This window comes from Phocoena sinus, chromosome 5 (assembly GCF_008692025.1).
Source record: "Phocoena sinus isolate mPhoSin1 chromosome 5, mPhoSin1.pri, whole genome shotgun sequence".
Lineage (NCBI taxonomy): Eukaryota > Metazoa > Chordata > Mammalia > Artiodactyla > Phocoenidae > Phocoena > Phocoena sinus.
In genome coordinates this window covers 4,480,248-4,498,289 of record NC_045767.1, presented here as the reverse complement: position 1 = coordinate 4,498,289, position 18,042 = coordinate 4,480,248, and the positions used below count along the sequence as shown (strand labels likewise).

Here is an 18,042-nt window from a genome sequence, read left to right as displayed (position 1 = left end):
GGTGTACAGAAAAGCACTTTGTAGAAAGTGTGCAAATAGTTCGTGGTCCATCCCTCCAGCACCCACCCAGCCCGTGATATCCAGTTTGCCCCTTCCCAGCCTGTACGTCAGCTTCTCCTACCGGGGAGCTGGTGCGGGAAACTTGCTTCCCAAGTTCTGAAAGGAAAGCTCAGTGCCTGGCACTTAGTAGATGCTCAACAAATAAATCAATGAAGAATGACCCCCAGGCAGGTCACGCTCCCTTTTAATAGGCAATCTCCAAGGCTCCTTTCTCTCTGGCGCCTGTGATACTTATTTGCCTTTTTAAGGACAGACCTACGAATCACATTTAGGAAAAGAGGGTGGGTGTGAAGAGACTTTGATTAAAAGGTTAGTGCACATTTTTGGTTCCCACTTCCGAATCTTCCAGAATTTATTTTTGCCTACTTAATAAAAAGAGCCATGTCACATTTCTTTAGCTTGTCTTCTGGGTTAAAAAAAAATTTTTTTTTTTAAGCCTGTATTTTAAACCGCCCACTCCAGCCATCCCAGGACGCGGCGAGGAGGGGGCCGCAGACAGGTGGAGCGTGTGCCGGGAAGGCGCGGACCGAGGCAGCCCGGAGGCGGGGAGGGGCGGCGGCGGAGTTCAGGAGCCCCACTCGCCCCTCCGCAGGGGGCGTCTCCGCTCCTACGGCCCGCACACCAGGTGGGCTCCTGCCTCCTGTCCTCCAACCTCCCGGCAACTCCCAGCGCCCACCTGCAGCAGCAGGGCTCCGCCCAGCTCCAGGGCCCTCCGCTCGCCCGCCCGCGTCGGGAAGCCGAGCGCCGGCCGGAGGGGCGGGGCCGGGGCGGGGCGGTGGCGCTGATGTAATCCCGGCTCCTGGGCGGAAGGATATGGAGCGCGCCCGGCGCTGAGGCCAGTTGCCGGGTAACGGAGCGGAGCGGCCGCGGTGCGCCGCCTCCCGCCCTCCGCCGAGTGGCGCCGGAGCCGCCGCCGCTTTACGTAAGGCGCAGGCCAGGGCTGCCCGGCGCTCGGCAGCCGCTCGGAGCCCTCGGAGCGAGGAGGCGCCCCCGCCAGCCGCCGCAACGCCCGGCCGCTCGGCAGGTACCGCAGGTGGGCTGGGCGGGCTGAGCGGGCCGCGGCCCCTCGGGCGTCTGGGGCGGGCCGCCACCGCGGCCGAGGGTCTCCGGGACCGGCCTGAGGGAGGCCGGGCCGCCCCGCCGGGCCGCGGGCTCCGCGAGGACCCCGGCCGGACCCTGGGCGTGCGGTGGGCTGCCGGCCCGGGGACCCCGGCCCTGGGGAGCCGGGCGCCGGCGCACGGGGCGGACGATGAGTCCGCACAATGGGCGGGTGTCGCCGCGCTGGGAGCGGTTCTCTGGGGGGAGGCGCGGCGAGGTGGGGAGCGGACGTGCGGCCGGGGTGCGGCGCCCAGAGTGCGGCGGCCGCGGGACACCTGGAGCAGCCGGCCGGCCGGTGGGCGCTCGCGGCGCTGCCCTCGCCCAGCTGCGTTCCTCCGCCCCCTCCCCTCCTGCATTGTCCTTTAGGGGCCCGGGAAGGGAAGCCGCCGGCGGGGGAGGGGAGGGGCGGGGCGGCGCGGACGGACGGGCGCGCGGGCCTGTGGCGCTGCGCGCGCGGGGCGGGCCCTGCCGGTGGGGCGGGCCCTGAGGCGCAAGGTTCGGCGAAGGTTACGGTCGCCCGCGGGAGGGACTGGCACGCAAAGTCACCCGCGGCCGCGGCGCAGGAGGGCCTGAGCCGGCTCGGGCCGGCTCTAAGCACTCGCGTCCCCGGCAGCCTCTCGGAGCTCCCCGCTCCTCCGCGCCCGAGGAACGGCTGGTCGCGAGGGAAATGCCTGCAACCCCAGGACTTAGCGGGCGGTGCGCAGTTGAACGGGCCTGCCGAACTGTTGGTGGCGGACCCCCCCAAATCCTGGCAGAAGCCGGTTTTGATTTCACTTTCTCCACCTTTCACTTTTTGCCCTCCATAGACAAGCAGTGGAGACCTCACCTAGTACAAAGTGTAGGCGATTAAGCGGGTAGGGGGACATGTGGTTTTTGGGAATGGTTTAACTAAATGTGGTTTCTGCTAATAAATATCTGGGTTGGATTCTTGGATATCTAGGTCGGCTACTTCGGCCAGGTTCCTAAGATTGAGCTTTACGTGTCTGGGTCTTTGCTTGTTTAAAAAAAAACTGTAGTAGGAGATTGGTGAAGAGGTCGGGGCAAGCAGTTTTGATAATAGGTGATGCCGTGGATAAAACTAACTATACAATCAAATCCCTAATCCCTAAGGTAGGTTTCTCCTGTGCGATAGGACCGGGGCCCGAGCACCTTGACATTTCATAGATTTCGAATCCGACGTGGCGGGGTCGGGGGCGGGAATCTATCACTTTGCAGCCTGAAGGTCAAATATTCTCTCATCGGTTATTTTGGATTGATCCACTCATAAATGGTTCTCAGGATCTTTATGGCATTTCTTGGTAGCAAAAATTATTTCTGAAATTGTGCCTTTGCATACCTATAGGTAAGCTTCTTGCAATGTTCTATATTCAGTGGCTGTACTTGATAAATAATGAATTTTTAATAATTCAAAAAATATTTACTGCTTCAGTTTGGGCACATATATTACGGTTTTTATATAAGCCTGTGTCATCAGTGAAATGCCAGTTTGGCCACTGAAACATTGAAGGAAGGAGAGAATATTACTCTTCAATATTGAACTTTGTAGAAAGTAGAATTAGAGGTACAAATGTTTTGTTTTTAAAGAAAAGTACCAGTCTTTACCATGGCATCAACATAAGGCAAATCTGTAAGTATTTCAAAGGCAATTAGCTTATTTGTTACACAGTTGCAAACATTTAAGAAAATTAAATGGATTTTTAGCGCTTCTTTAATGATACCATAGATCACTCCGTGCTTTATTTTATAGTAGCACTTTTCAAAAGCAGTAGGGTTGTTTTTATTTTGCATTGTGTGGAAAGTACTGAGCCTGGGTTGTTCTCCCTGTTTCAGCAGCATTTGACTTGGAGCAGTTCATGGCCTCTGGGCCAGTTTTCTCATCTCTAAAATGGGAAGAGTGTTGATAACTGTCCCGTGGCATGGTTGGAATGATCAAGTGAGGGGAGATGTGACATTGTTATGGCAACATTCAGTCCCTTTTAAAATACTAGGTAGTGCTAGTGTGTCCATGCTTCAGATTCCTCTCTTGGCTTAAAGCTTTCTTAGGCCCCTCCCCCTCCCTTCGTGTCTGCACTTTGCCTGGCTGTCAGGTCACCTTTCCTAAATCTAGATTGCATCTTGTCAGCCTCTGCCTCAGAATGCTTCTAAGGACTGACCGCCTGTTGTTTGGAGGCCAGAACCAGACTCAGCAGCATCACATTCAAGGCCCCTCACAGTCTGGCCCTAGTCATCTCTGAACTTTACCTGTCTTCTCGGTTCCCCTTCCACACTGTCCTGCCCAATGAGACTACTCTTGGTTCTCTGAACAGGCCAGGCTGCTTCCTCCCTTCTTCCCTTATAACTTTTTCTCTGACTGCAATGCCCTGTCTCACTTCCACCCACTCCACTTTTTAAAAGTCCACGTCTGATTTTATGTCCTCTCTGGAGCCCTTTGGAAATCCTGTCAAAGTGAATTATTCATTTCTGCAGTCATAATCTTCTATTTTTACTTTCGTTATTGCCTATATCACGTGTTGTGTATGTAATACTCTGGCTGTGGTGACCCTGTCATTATTTTATCCCCAACACCTTGCTCAGGGGTTTAACCATGAAAATGTTCAAATGTTTGCTAAATAAAGTCAAAGTCTGTAATCCACCTTATTATTATAAACGATTTTAATAACAAACATCAGTACCAACCACAGCACTGGGAATGAGGTTTTATTATATTGAAGATGGTTAATACTTAGCATATTTCTTTCCAATTATTTTTAATCTCTCACAAAATACCAAGTGGTATTTTCATACAAAGTACAAACAACCACCTCTCCCACGTGTGTGGAAACTTTCAGGGTCCATGGACCAGCAATGCTGACTGAAGTCACTGCACCCTGTCTCTTGGGAGAGGGGATCAGCGCATACGTTTTAAAATATTCCTTACCTTTAAAATGTAATTGCACCCTCAGCAGATTACACGCTTTTTGTTTGAAACTTTTTTGGAGATTTATTATACTCATAAAAAGTAAACTGCTTTTGAGGGCGCTTATTTAGACCTGGATTCGAAAGACTCAGGTTTGTGTGTTGGCTCATCTCCTCACCCCTGGGGCACCATGGGCAGGTCAGTTAAATCTCTCTGGAACTTCAGATTCGTTATTTTGTGAAATGCTTTGCGGTGTCACTTAGAGTGGCTATTTTTTGTGTACTGCGTGCCCTTGTTCAGATAAAGGTAATGAGATGATATTACTTCACAGCACATTGGTCTTCCTTGTCACCCAGGCTGGAAACTTCTTGAGGCTTCCTTTTCTTGACCAGATTTTTACCAGGTCTGCCTCCATGTGTCTTTTCCATCAACCTTTTTGTTTTTGCTTTTGTTTTTCTCCACAGTTCCCCTGTCGCTGCCCTCCCTGGCTCTTGTCAGTTCTTATGGGGGTTGTTCCTGTAGGCCTGCTGACTGGCCTCCCTGTATCTAGTCTCTCTAGTCCTCCTGTGTTCAGTTCCCAGAATTATTCAATATGTAAATCAAATCGTATCATGCCCTGCCCCCCAGGTATATACCAGCGGTTCTTGACATCCCCCCACCCCCGAGTTCCATCACGCCTGGGGTTATCACCTAGTGCTGTCCAGTAGGCTTACTCCTACAAAGATTTTCACCTTGGAGGCATCACCACCTGGCCGGTTGAGAATTAGCGTTGAGGGGTTAGGAAAGCATTCTAAGACCTGTGCCATCTGGCCTCATTCTAACTTTTAGCTTCATATTTTACTGCATCTCTCTTGTTACCTGGTATTTCAACACTAGACCTCTGGCCACTTTCATGGTTGTTGGTCTGACTTCTTTACTCTTGAATGACCTTTCTGCCTTTTTCTTCTTATCAAAATCCTTAATACTGAATGAAGGCTTGGCTTAAATGCTTCTACTTCTATGAAAGAAGCTTCCCCTGATTTTCAGAATTAACTCTTCATTATTCTCCCACACAGTGCTTGACGATACTTCCACTCAGCTATTTTTTCTTTTTGACTTTTTAGATTATTCTTTACATGGATTACAGACTCGTTAAGGGAAGAGAGGAAAATCTTATCCATTGCTGATTCCTTCTAGTGTGTAAAGTAGTCTTTCACATAGTACTTGTTGATTTAAATGCTTGATTGAGTTAATCAATCTACATTCTGAATTTAGCAGAGGGGTAGTGAGGTTGGAATGGCTTTATGTGAGAGCTTCATGAATCCACACGACATACTCAGAACAGGGCCCAGCACGTAGTAAGTGCCCAGTAAGTGGCAGCTTTTAGCTGTTAGTTGGAGCAGGTGTAGAGAACACTAGTGGTTGGGTATGTTGATTTTTTTTTTTTAAACATCTTTATGGAGTATAATTGCTTTACAATGGTGTGTTAGTTTCTACTTTATAACAAAGTGAATCAGCTATACATATATCCTCATATCTCTTCCCTCTTGCATCTCCCTCCCACCCTCCCTATCCCACCCCTCCTGGTGGTCACAAAGCATTGAGCTGATCTCCCTGTGCTATGCGGCTGCTTCCCACTAGCTATCTCTTTTACATTTAGTAGTGTATATATGTCCATGCCACTCTCTCACTTCGTCCCAGCTTATCCTTCCCCCTCCCCGTGTCCTCAAGTCCGTTCTCTACGTCTGCGTCTTTATTCCTGTCTGCCCCTCGGTTCTTCAGAACCTTTTTTTTAGATTCCATACATATGTGTTAGCACGGTATGTTGATTGATTGTATATGCTGGTTACTATAACAGTGCTCACAGATTTATCTCTGGCTTCTGCGTAAAGGAAAAAAATCGTCTGGTCTCTCCATCTTCACTCTTTCGTTAGTTTTGGGAATTAGCAGAAAAGTGAGTATTTGGTTGGAGGGAGCTTTTGCATAAGCAGATTCATGATGGTGGTCCTAAATTATTCTGAAGACAGGAAACCTTTCTGTAAGTGAGCCAGGTTTTTTGCAGTGGCTTAAGAAAGTGGAAAATGGTTTGTCAGTTGTTATACTATATGTTATTTTTCTGTAAAACACATGCTTTCGTTTTAATCTTGTATCTTGTAATTATATATTAAGCAGTAGAATCTTCTTATTTAGTATTTAGAATGTTGAAATTTTGTTTTTGAAGTCATCTCCAAAGCTTTTTCTTGCCACTAGGCTTTCTCTGTAGTTCTCTATCTTTTCCTTTGTCTGCTCAGCAGTCTTGCCCTGTGACTAGACAGGGAGAACCTAGGGGAGGAAAACCAACTATCATTTTGAAACTTTTAATTAAGTATTTAGGTACTATTTTTAAGTTTATATGTGTTACTGATTGACAGGTTGTATCCAGAAACCTTAAAAATGGTACCTCTGGTTCTAACAAAATATGGAATTCCCTACTTGCAGCAACATAAGAACATGTATTAATTGCTATTTAACTTACGTTGACTATATTGATGATTATAAGCTTTTAAAAAATCATTGGAAATATTATATTCTTAGGAATTATTATATTCCTAATAAATCTCTCTTAAAACCTGCCCCAAAGAATTGGGGATGATAGGCCTATCCCAGTGGATGAGTTAGTATCAATTAGAAATAAAAGCAGTAGGACAGTTAGAAGATTAATAATTGCAAAGATGCTTGAGAATGTGTTGCTTTGTGTGTGTGTTCCTAGCTAGAGTGATGAAGGAATGTGAGTCTGTGAATGCAGTTTGTGTGTGTGTGTGTGTACACGTCTGTACATGTATGTGGTTCTCTGGTGACAGGAAGCGAACCTAGGCACTGTGTGTCTATAGTCCTTATGGTGCCTGGCGCAGGGAGCGGTCACTCAGCACACACTGTCAGATGAGTCAGTCACACGTGGAGATAAATAATTGTAAAGAAATGGGCCTCAGCACGTTTCCAGATTTCTCTTTTGGTAATGTGGTTGTTGCCTCAATAACAGGAGGAGGTAGAAAGTGGGGAGGGATTTATTTTCCCTTTCAGCCAGGAGTTTGTTTCTAGCTCAACTACATTTTGCAAAGTACCTGTGGAATCTTAATAGCCAGTACATAACTATTTCAAAACTGTTTACCCAGGCTCTTTACTTGTCTTCTTCAGTAACTATAGCTTTTTCTTGGGCGTCTGATTAACATTTAGCTCCTTGTTAGCATCTTCCCTGAAGATTTTAATGGTGAGAAAGTTGAAAAAAATTTTTTTTATTGACGTATAATTGACTTACAATATTATATGAGTTTTGCTACACAACATAGTGATTCAGTTATTTTTATACATTACAAAATGATCACGAGAAAGTTGAAATTGAATAGACACATTTTTGGTCCTTTTTTTGGTTGTTGTTTTTGCCACTGCTTCCTTTGATTACCACCATAGATAATTATTACTGATTGTATTGTTAATAGTTTTTTGCTGGTGCCATCGAAGGAGTTTCTTGTTTTTATAAGATGTAAAGCTCAATTTAAAGCTATCAAAATATGTTTTGTATGATTTACCAAAACATTGTTTTGAATATAAGTAACTTTTATAAAGCCTATTTATTTTTTAAAGAGTCCATGTTAAATCTAAAAAAGCAGTAAGTTATAAGATGAATAGTAAGTGTTCTCTTTCACTCGCCTTCCCATCCTGTACTCATTTTGAAAAATCACTGATAAGCTTCTCGGATGTCATAGAAAAAAAATTACGCCTGTACTTCTAAAAATTGGAGTCATGGTAGAGAGTGTTCTTCGTTTAAACAAACCCTAAACTTTGTATCTTGGAGCGCTTTCCGTATCAGCATGTATAGACCTACCTCGTGTACAGATCTACTTCACTGTTTTTTTTTTGTTTTGTTTTGTTTAATTTATTTTTGGCTGTGTTGGGTCTTTGTTGCTGTGTGTGGGCTTTCTCCAGTTGCAGCGAGCGGGGGCCACTCTTCATTGCAGGGCATGGGCCTCTCACTGCGGTGGCCTCTCTTGTTGCAGAGCACGGGCTCCAGGCTCGCGGGCTTCAGTAGCTGTGGCTCATGGGCTCTAGAGCACAGCCTCAGCAGTTGTGGCTCACGGGCTTAGTTGCTCCGTGGCATGTGGGATCCTCCCGGACCAGGGCTCGAACCCGTGTCTCCTGCATTGGCAGGCAGGCTCTTAACCACTGCGCCACCAGGGAAGCCCCACTGTTTTTTTTTAATGTGCCCAGTATTCTGTGGTATGAATGCACCAGAATTTATTTGATTAGTTGATGGAGTGGGTTTCCATGTTGTTATTGTAACACAGTAAACATTTTTATACATGTTTTGGTAAACTTGTGTGAGAAACCTCCTTAACCTAGGCAGCCTAAAACAAAACAAAACAAAAACTGACGAACAAGTTTCTAACTTCTCTAAATTATCATTGATCATATTGAAAATTTTCTTGGCAGCTTTATTATATTTAATAATTTTAGACATTAGGCTGGGTATTTTCTTTTCTGAAGTAGTCCTACAGGTATTTAGGGTTTTTTTGGGCATTATTTAGTTTAAAAGTGGTCAGAGTTTGTGGTGAAGGGGGAAGGTAAGGGATTCTTAGAAGTAGCTATTAGAAAACGGGTAAGGAGGAGTCTGAGCTCACGCTTGTTAAAGCACTTCCTACATGTTAGGGACCTTAGGTAAAGTGTTTCCTTTAATCCTCCTGACAGCTCTTGAGAGAGGAGGTATTATCTCCATTTTGCAGATGATGAAGCTGCAGCTCAGAGGTCTCAAGAAACTTCCCTAAAAGGTTACACGTAATACATGGCAGGGCAGGAGCCCCAACTTCTATCTTTGCAACTTAAAGTTAACGTACTTCCCACTGCCCCGCTCTTCCTAGAGATTCATTGGTTCACATGGCACTTGTCTGCTCACAGTGTCCTATGCCTAGATGCCAAGATGGTTAGACGTGCACGAGACTTACACGGGGCGGGAGGGAGGGAGCAGGAGGGGGGGAGGAAGAGCCATCGGCTTCCCTGCAGGTGTGATCCTGGGGGAGGAGAGATGGGGGAGGGCAGGCCAGAGCAGCCTCAGGCCAGGGCAGTTTGGAGACTATCTTGGCCAGGCTGCTGGCTGCTCGGCAGGTCAGATCTGTACCCCCTCCTGGTCAGCATTGCTGGGAGCAGCCTGAGGGGCACGTGGCCTGATGTCTTTGCCACCATGTAGCAAGTGGAGGCTCTCAGTCAGCTGGGCTCCCCACGGCAGGCCGTCTCGAGGGGCCGCCTGACCAGCCCATGGCCACCACACCATTCAGCACTGGGGCGGGTGGGGGAAGCAAGCAGATGGGTACACGGGTCAACTGCAGATGCGTGCTGAGAGGGAAAATGAAGTAGGCCGGAGGGGTGTTGTGTGTTTAGGGTGGGCAGGAAAGGGCTCTCTGGTAAGACATACTTGAGCTGAGACCTGAGGGGAAAAGGGAGAAAGGTGTGGGGCTGTCTGAGGAGCAGAGCATTATTCAGGGCGAGGGCAGAGCAAGTGGAAGACCCGATCCTGCATCGTTAACGTTATGAAGGTGGAACGAATGGAGAGGATTCGCTGACAGGTTGGATTGGAATGTGCGAGAAACAGGAGGAGTTAAGGATGATGCCAGAGCTTTTGATTTGAGCAGTGGAAGCACGGAGTTGCCCTTGACTGACACTGGGAAGGTCCTGGCAAGGTTGTTGGTGGTAAGAATTTGTGGGTTTTCATTTGTGTTTTTTTTTTTTTGCTGTACACGGGCCTCTCATTGCTGTGGCCTCTCCCGTTGCGGAGCACAGGCTCCGGACACACAGGCTCAGCGGCCATGGCTCACGGGCCCAGCCGCTCCGCGGCATGTGGGATCCTCCCGGACCGGGGCACGAACCCGTGTCCCCCGCATCGGCAGGGGGACTCTCAACCACTGCGCCACCAGGGAAGCCCCATTTGTGTTTTTTAAGAGATGTTGTAAGTTGAGATGCCGCTCAGACATCGTCTAGTAGCTTGATGGCTCTGTAAGTTTTGGGTTCATGAGAGAGAAGTGGGGGTGAGAGAAAGTTTGGAGTAATCTCTAGATAGATGTAGAGATTACAGTCATGGGAGTGGAGATCAGCTAGGCCTGTGCTGTTCAGTAAGGTAGCCATGAGCCACATGCGGCTTCTGAGCATGTGAGATGAGGCTGGTTTGACTCGAGATGTTCTGTAAGTGTCACATACACACCAGATTTCAAAGACTTAGTATGCGGAAAAAAGAATGTAAAATAGCTCATTAATGATCTTTTACCTTGATTATATATTTGGAGTGATAATATTTTGGGTCTATTGAGTTAAAGTATATTATGAAAATTAATTTCATCTGTTTTTTTTTAATATGGCTGCTAGAAACTTTTAAATTACATTGGCATGACTCAGGTTTTGCTATTGGATGGCTTCAAAGGAGGAAGTGAATGTAAACAGAGAAGTGTGAGGCCTGGGCGGAGAGCTGGGGAAGAGGAGGGGCCCGCAGAGGAAGGGCCGAGAGGGCGGGGCAGTGAGGGTGGTAACAGTTGTGGTCTCTGGAGCTTGAGCGAAAGAAAAGTACCAGAGAGCAACTAGGCCTGCCACCATGTGACCGACGGCCGTTGCTTTAGGAGTGAACGAGTCTTGGACGTGGTCTGTAGAGTGGGATCTTTCCCTATACTGTTTTTTGTTTTTTAAGTGAGTCTCATCAGGACAAGAATACAGCCTTTTCAACCAGAGTTATAATGTAGCCTCTCTGTGGATGCAGCCACGCAGTAGGAAGAAGCACACATTTAGAAGATTGGACACAGTTAATGCAGGCAAGTGACTCTGACCTTCAAAGGCTCACTCTCAGGGCTTTCTTTCATCTTGCAACCTTCCCTTGATGAAACAACTGTGAGAATTTCTTACCTTCCTTTTCCCAGTTCTAAGCCGGGGAGTGGACCTAGCTTCCACGTGGCCATCCGTTATCTAGACCTGTAAGTGGGTTTTCTGGTTGACACGCAGCTCGTTCTGTTGTGGTAGTCACATGATTTGGCACGCGTCCCCTCCCTGCCGCCCGCGGCCCCAGTCCACTTCTGGCCTGATCAGTGCACAGGGCTCCAGAGCTGAGGAACAGGCTTGGCCCTTCACTGGCAACAGGCTGTCTGAGGACCTTCCGGTGCCGCTCAGGGGCTTCTTTTTACTATGTTGGTATGTGTGTCAGGCACATGTTTTTGCCCTTAGATCTTATACCTTTTCCCCCTGCATTTCATTCTCCTATTTCCAAAAACACACTTGCACATCTAAGGACAGTGTTTCCAAGTTTTTTCACTAGCCATGTGATAGAAGCTTTCACGGAACCCGCAGCTCCTCTGAGTGGAACTCACTTGGGCCTTGCCAGGGTAGGCTGGCGATCACCTTGAGAAGGCTCAGGTCGCGCCCTGCAGTCTGCACTGGCTGCGGTGGGGCAGGGCTGGTCTCCCTTTCTCTCTGGCTTGGGAGTCAGGTCTGTCAGCTTCTCGAGATGCCTCTGTGCCTGTGGGGACAGTGAGCAGAGATGGCTGAACCAGGAACTGATTCAAAGGAGATGCTAAATGCAAAGTAGGAAGGCTTGGCTTTGATTCTTTACAATTATCTGATGGCAAGGCTACAGGTTAGATGAGGGGAGGATGGTGTGATGGAAAGGGCACCAGTTTCGGACCTAGGCCCACAGTGGCCCTGGTCTTGATTCACCTGGGACCCCGAATACATGTTTAAGTTTCTTAATCCATAAAATGAGGAGGTTTGGTTGAGCTCAGGGTTTGTTCATGCTGTGAAAGCAGTGTCTGCACAAAGTAGGTGCTCAAAGATTTATTGAATGAACGGATGAATAAAAGAATTCTAGAGAGCCCAGGTACTTAGGGCATGAGGCAGAGGATGGGGCGACGGGGAGGCGTGTTTGGCCAGGCCCCCCCCCTCACCTGTGCTCCTTCAGCCTGTCTCAGATACGGTACTGGGTTCTGCTACTTTGAGAAATGTTTGCACAACACTGGGTTAGCAGACCGATCTCTGAACGTGAAGACGGCACGCTTCCGATGCTCCCCGCTGTCACATCCCTGTATACTTTGTGCCAAGGTAAAAGTTGTGGGAGAATAAATGCAGTTGCAGTCATATGTGGGGTAGGAAGTGCTGCAGAGGTGCTGTATTGTTTCCTGGCGCAGCTGTAATAAAGTGCCACAAACTAGGTGGCTTAGAACAGCAGACGTTCTCTCTCAGTTCTGGAGGCCAGAAGTCTGCAGTCCAGATGTTGTCAGCAGGGTTGGTTCCTCCTGGAGGTTCTGAGGGAGGACCTGCTCTGTGTCCCTCTCCTCACTTCTGGTGGTTACTGGCAATCTTTGGCATTTCTTGGTTTGTAGGCACAGCAGTCCCGTCTTCGCCTTTGTCTTTGTGTGACATTCTCTGTGTGTCTTTGTCCACATTTTCTTCTTCTTACAATGACATCAGTCATTGGATTAGGGCCTGAACAGAGGTAGATTGAAAATGAGTAGTGCTTGTAAGAGAACAAAGAAGAGTTACTAATTGAAAGTGATTACGTTGCCTAGAGCTTTGATAAGCGTATTCATGTTCTTAAACATAAGAGTTTCCATAGAGTGGAATGGTGGATTCTGGTTTTTCTGTAGAGCAAACGATGTGTGAGGATGATCATCTCATGCATGCGCTGAAATCACATTCTCTTAGCTTTAAAATTACTAGACAACACGCCACCATTACCTTCCAGGTTAAGCTGCCTTGTGTCCCCCACTGTGTCTTGCACAGAGTAAACATACACCAAATGGTGGTTGTTTCTGATATTTAACTATGATTAAGGGGGTCGTGAATCTGTTGGGGCAATTGGTTCCTTTATGAGTTCTTTGGTAGGTGGGTTCTCTGGAAAGCAGCTGCAGACAGTTTAGCATGCAGAATGTTGATTAGGAAGTACCCCTGGGAGGGACTTCCTGGTGGTCCAGCAGCTAAGGTACTGTTCTGCCAACGCAGGGGGGCTGGGTTTGATCCCTGGTCAGGGAACTAGATCCCACATGCCGCAACTAAATGATCCCGCACGCCGCACCTAAAGAGCCCGAATGCTGCAATGAAGGTCAAAGATCCCGCGTGCTGCAACTAAGACCCGGCACAGCCAAATAAAGAAGTAGATATTAAAAAAAAATATTAAAAAAAAAAAAGAAGTACGCCTGGGGGCCACACCTGCAGAACCTGCAGAAGGAAGGGAGAAGCTGGGCTGCTTTGCAGGCCCAGTCACAGCCTTGGCGCCCCCCATGGGGAGCTGTGGAGCTAGAACAGCCCTTCAGAGTTGCCCCAGGTTGGACCTGATGACAGTCAGTCATCAGATGTGGGGCGGTCCTGGGAAGGGTCAGGACGCTGGAAGGGACAGCTCCCTGCAGCTGAGGCAGTCCCTGAGGGGCTGGCACAGCACTCCCAGCAGCTGGCAACGTGTCCTTCAGTTGCGGGTCTGGCTGGTACATCACAGCATCTGCCACAGTTGGACAGTATTTTTCTTAGAAAATTTTTGATTGATTTGCTTTGATTCATTGGTTAGCCTTCTGGAGAAATACGGGATAAGTCTGTCCCCTTTGTGACTCCCCTCCCCCCTCCCCACCGTGTATGTAACGTGTATGTAACGTGTATGTATATATGTGGCGGGGTGGGCTCGGGTGGTGAACAGAGTTACAGTTCGCCGTAAGCTTTTCTGTGCCAGGGCAGACACACTGGTTTCCTTAAACTTACGTTATTTCACGTGGTATCGATGCTAACCTGCTATTTTCTTGGTGTGGTTGAGACTTCCTTGGTTTTCTTTAGCCATCTGTCTGCCTGTTTTCAAGTATTTATCAGTGACATTGAGGTCCTCAGAGCAATAGCTCATTCTCAAAAATGTGAAACCTATTTAATGTGAATTTAAATTCTCATCTCATTTTATGCTACTTCTCTCTTTCCCTTGTTGATTTGCCCTGCTTTGATGATTTGAAGGACCCTTTACAGAATCCGTGGTCATATTGGACTCCATTAGAGCGAAGTGTGTAATTCCTGGAAAGCCAGAGTTAGATGAGACCATTGCTGCTAAAGTCGTCCCCTTTGGGGCCAGAAGGATCCTTCTGGGTTGTTGCAAGTTGTTATCAGATGGTCTGTGGTGGTGAAGAGCTTGACCCTGGCGTTAGCTCAGTCTGCTTTCAAATCCGAACTCTTCCTCTTTTCTTGCTGTTTGGGGAAGTTGATTTCCTAAGTTTCATTTTCATCATCTGTAAAAAGGGAACACATAGATAGTAAGGATTCAGTAAACGTAAGCTGCTTCTGCCGTTGCTGGAAGAAAACCACGCTTATGTTATAAGGAAGAAAGTATCTTTGTTCACTAAATCTAGATATAGGTGACTGAGCTATATCTGTGATCTTAGCAAATGTCAAGTAGAAGGAAATGTTCTTAACTAATAAAGAATGTCTACAGAAAACTTAGAGAGACATCTGTCTTAGTGAGAAAGTGTGGAAACATTTCCTGTATAATCTTGTACAAGACAAAGGGTGCCCCACTGATACTACTTCTCCTCACCGTGGTCCCCAGCACCAGCCCACACAAGGAGAGAACAGCGTTAATGGGATTGGAATGCTGGGAACACAAAACTGTTGTCATACGCAGACAGTGATTGTGTAGAAGACCTAAGAGAATCTGTAACCTAGTATCTGGGAGTAAATCTAATAGCCATGGTCTGTGTGTTGAAAATTAAAACTTATTTGGAGGACATAAAAGGAGATCCAGTTCAATGGAGAAATGGCCCTTGCTCAGTACTGCAAAGCAGTCAGTTCTCCTCAGATTGATCTGTATATGTAATGCATTTCCAATTAAAATCCCAGTAGGGTTTCTCATAGAATGTGATGGTTGATTCTAAAATTATAAGAAAAAGCAAAGGGCCAAGATTGGGAAGACACCTCTGGAGAAAAATCTCGAGACTTCATGGAAAGGTCTAGTGATGAATACAGCATGGTGCTGGCGTGGGATGAGTATACTGAGCACAAGACCTGTGATTATGTGGAACTTTGATACGGGAGAGAAGTGGTGCTACAGATGGGGGTGGAGGGCTGATCCGTAAGTGATGCTGGGCAGTTGATTTTCCTTGTAGAAAAGAAATGAAATTAGATGCCTTCTTCACAATTCCACTTCACTAATTCTAGACATAGGTAACTTGTGGATGGGTTAAGGACTTGAATATTTTATTAGACTTTACAAGGTTGTACTTTGATGACCAAACCCCCAAATCTCAGTGACTTAAAACATCAAACATTTCTTCCTGGTTCACATCACATACTGGCTGCTGTGAATTGGCTGCTGTGGCTCTGTTTTAGGTGTCTTCTCATTCTGGGGCCCATGCTGTTCTGTGATACCAGAAGAGGCCAGGCTGAATCCCATGATCACTTTATTTATTTATTTATTTATTTTCGGTACGCGGGCCTCTCACGGTTGTGGCCTCTCCCATTGCGGAGCACAGGCTCCGGACGTGCAGGCTCAGCGGCCAGGGCTCACGGGCCCAGCCGCCCCACGGCATGTGGGATCCTCCCAGACCGGGGCACGAACCCGCGTCCCCTGCATCGGCAGGTGGACTCTCAACCACTGCGCCACCAGGGAAGCTCCCATGATCACTTTTAAAGCATCTTTTTGGACCTGGTGTATGTTACGTCTGACCAATCATAGGGAGCAGTGCAGGGGCATATACTGAGGCTTCAGGGAGGTGCTGCCAGTCTGTCCCGTGGTGACAGTAGAGACCTGCTGTGTAAAGGGAGGATAAGGGAAGGAAAAGGATAGTTGGGAACAATAGTATTGCAGTCTGCCACAAATGTGAGAAGAGAAACTTGAATACTTTCAGAAGAAAATGCAGACAAGTATCTTTCTGATCTTGAGGTAAGGAAGGATATCTGAAGACAGTGTTCTCAAACTTTAAAGTATATGTGTTATCTGGAGGACGTGATAAAATGCAGATTCTGATTCAGTGGATCTGGAGTGACGTCTTAGAGTCTGCATTTCTTTTTTTTAATCTTTTTATTTATTTATTTGGTTGCACCGGGTCTTAGTTGAGGCAGGTGGGCTCCTTAGTTATGGCATGTGAACTCTTAGTTGCGGCACGCACGTGGGATCTAGTTCCCTGACCAGGGATCAAACCCGGGCCCCCTGCATTGGGAGTGCACTCCACTGCGCCATCAGGGAAGTCCCAGAGTCTGCATTTCTAACAAGCTCCCAGGGAATGCTGATGCTGCTGGTGCATGCACCACACTTTGAGTAGCAAAGTCTTTAAGGCACATAAAGTGCCAGCCGTAAAAAGGGAAGATTGATAAACTCAGCGTATTAAAGTTAGAATTTTTTATCAAAGGACAGCATAAAGAAAATGATGAGCCACACACTGGGAAAAATACTTCTGGCATATGTAACTGGTGAGGGATTAGTGTCCATTATATGAAGTACTTCTAGAAGGCCACAAAAAAGAAACATTTCAACAGAAAAATGAGTAAAACCTGTGCACAAGTAGTTCAGATACGAGGAATCATAGCCAGTAAGTATATGAAAAGGTGCTTGTCACTAATGATAAGGGAAATGCAAATTAAATCTCCATGAGCTATTTTTCTTTTTTTACATTCACTAGTGACAAAAATTCATGTCTCTGAGTACCATGTATTAGAGAGGATGTAGATTAAGGGATAACTTACATACATTGCTGATTGGGGTGCCGTGCTGGTATGGCCTCTCTGGGAAATAAGTTTACATTATGTTGTACAGTTCAGCATTTGTATATCCTGTACCTTGACAGTCCCACTTTTGGGTATATATCCTCAGGAGAAATGTGTACCAAGAGCCATACACCAGCCTGTTCATAGCTGTTGTGTTTATAATAGCAATTGGAAACAACTCAAATGTTCATTGACAGGAGAGTGAATGAAATATGGTATTTGTACAATGGAGTATTATAAAATAGTAAGAGTGAATAAACTTCTGCATACAACATGAGTGAATTTTGGAAACATATGCTGAGTAAAAAAAGGAAGTCCCAGGAGATTATATACATTGTAATACCATTTTTACAGAGCCCAAGAATAAATGCAACTGAAAAATATATTGTTTAAGCAAATCTGCATTTGTGACAAGTTTTATCTTTTAAAACAATCAAAGAAATGACAGAGCTTAGTAGCCACTGTTGGATGGGGAGGCAGTGGGATGGGATGGGACGGGGTGGGGAGGTGGACAAATAAATGGTAATGTGTTCTAGGCTGGGTGGTACTTACTACCATTTTGTGTTTTATAACTGAAAAGCGTTATGTGCATAGATGTTTTACCTGTAATAAAAGCAAACGTTAATACCACTAGTAGGCTCCATTAGAAGACAGATGAAAGAAACAGGCCTGCTCTTGTCTTAAGTGATTGTGTTAGTCAGGGTCCTCCAGAGAAGCAGAACCAATGGGATAGGGGTGGGGTGGAGGGTGGGGAGATAAGGAACTGTTTCATGTGATTGTGGAGCCGGAGAAGTCCGGACCCAGGAGAGCTGATGGTGTAGTTCCAGCCTGCGCGTGGAAGCCTGAGACCCCGGAGAGCTGATGGGGTACCTCCAGTTCAGTCTGAAGGCGGGAGAAGACCAGTATTCCAGTTCAAAGACGGGCAGAGAGAAAGAGAATTCTTTCTTACTCAGACTTCTGTCGTACTCCGGCCTTCAGTGGACTGGGTGAGGCTCACCTGTGTCGGGGAGGGCTGTCTGTGTTACTTAGTCTACTAATTCAAATGCTAATCTCACCTAGAAAACACCCTCACAGACACAGCCCAGGAACGCGTTTACCAAATATCTGGGCACCCATGGCCCAGTCAAGTTGGCACCTAAAGTTCACCCTCATAGTGACCATCTCCCTTCCTAACTTCAGTTGCTCCTCTAGTAAAGATCACAGATCCCTGGGGAGGCATCCTTCTATTTCAGTTAACCCTTTCTCAGAGTTTCATTATTCTGAGCAACCATCAGGCCAGAGCA

General features: G+C 46.9%; 1 protein-coding gene across 2 annotated transcripts in view; it reads left to right on the top strand.

Annotated features, from left to right (window-relative positions):
- Positions 1 to 898: 898 nt before the first annotated feature.
- Positions 899 to 18,042, top strand: part of KIAA0232 (KIAA0232 ortholog) — a 91,749-nt gene continuing 74,605 nt past the window's right edge. For both annotated transcript variants that reach the window (XM_032633311.1, XM_032633310.1), the window contains exon 1: positions 899 to 1,084. The gene's annotated coding sequence lies outside the window, so the exon portion shown is untranslated. The remainder of the gene's footprint in view (positions 1,085 to 18,042) is intronic.